Below are 1713 nucleotides of genomic sequence, written 5' to 3' on the forward strand. Positions count from 1 at the left end.
GTTATGGTTCCTAGAGATCCCACAAATACACAAAGTCATACATATAGACGATGTAGATGTAGAAGAAAAACTGGCTAGAGGAAAGGGGGCACAAAAGGAGAATAGGGATAGGTGAGATATGAGGGGAAAAAGCTTGACTTTTTAATGAAAAGCTTACTCTTTCAATGAACAAAAAACTGTTTGGTAACCCTTGTTTAATAGTAGCTAACTGAAGTTTCCAGAGAAAAAGCTGCAACTGTGCTAGTAATACTACAAGGCGGAATACTGATGAGGAGTGTGACAGATGGGAGGTCAGGGTAAAGGAGGGCATTTGGAGTGGGTTAACTAACATTAAAGGCCTTTCTAAAGATGAATATGGAAAACTAATATAGAAACTACCATATATATATGGTATACATATACATATACATACATACATATATATATATACATATACATACATACATATATACATATACATGAAATGAAAAAATGAAGTTCAATGGAGTTATTCTACAATGGTGAAATAATACCCCAACTAGACACCTCATACCAGCTAACAAAAAACTTAGTAACAGGAATGGGTAACTTCTTTTTGAGTTGTTGTCCAATGTAGCCACATAAAACCCAAGCATCATAGACCGTTGCCATTCCTCATGACTATCTTCCAGACTTGATGGTAAGACCTTTTTGCTAATTATATCACATACTTGAGTCACAGAACATGATGAAGTCAATCTGGTTTTCACCTGGAAGCTTCATTCCTCTTTGCTAACTTTCATAGTGATGGAAGGTGCCATAGGAGAAAACTAATACTCTCTGTCTCTCTCATCCAGCTGTGAACGCTAAAAACTATAACAATCACTAGCCAGATAAGACAGACCACTGGTACAATAATGGCATGGACATAATGGGAGTAACCAATTACTTTCTGGTTTTATCTAAGGCCCACTTCATGAGATGGAATTCATACCTGACATTGTTAAAGGAACCAAGAACTAATGGATAGACAGATCATAGATACCAAAGGAAAAACAACCCAATACTTTTATTTTACTAAATGTACACAGTATTAAAACAATTCATAATGATATTGCTTAAACTACAGATAAGTGCCTTTCTCAGTCCCTATCAGAGAATCTTCTTACCACTGATGACAGTTAACGCAAAGACCCTTAACTGGTCAATATGCAGAGAAAAAGACTGAAGTCATCATCTATGAATGAAACATACTTATCCTACCTCTCCCTCCAAGGCTTTGGCATCTTCATGAAAGAGCAAGTATAAAGATTATAAGAGCCAGAGGTGGTTGATAATCTCAAGAATTTTTTAGACACACAGGGTAGTTGCCTGCTCTGCACTTCCTGTTTACTCAGGTAATATTATATTGTTCTTGGGTCTTTGATGGTGTTGAAGACCACATAGTTATAGTGACTGTTTTCCCTGTTACTAAATCCAGGAAAAAAACCTACATAAGAGATGTAAAGTTCATAAGGTTGAGAAATATAAAAGTTTAAGTTGTTTATCTAAGATTCTTTAAGGTCTAAAAAGATATTTTCAGGATGATAATACAAGTTAGGATAGAAAGCAAGTTAGGCACAAAACTTTGGACTCACCAAGGTAGGATAGATAATGGAATATTTTCTCTGAATTTGCCAAATACAGATAGACTGAACAGTGTACATGTAATTCTTACCTTACAATTGTTCTTATTGTACATAATTTTATTATGTT

Source organism: Onychomys torridus, chromosome 3 (assembly GCF_903995425.1).
Source record: "Onychomys torridus chromosome 3, mOncTor1.1, whole genome shotgun sequence".
Classification (NCBI taxonomy): domain Eukaryota; kingdom Metazoa; phylum Chordata; class Mammalia; order Rodentia; family Cricetidae; genus Onychomys; species Onychomys torridus.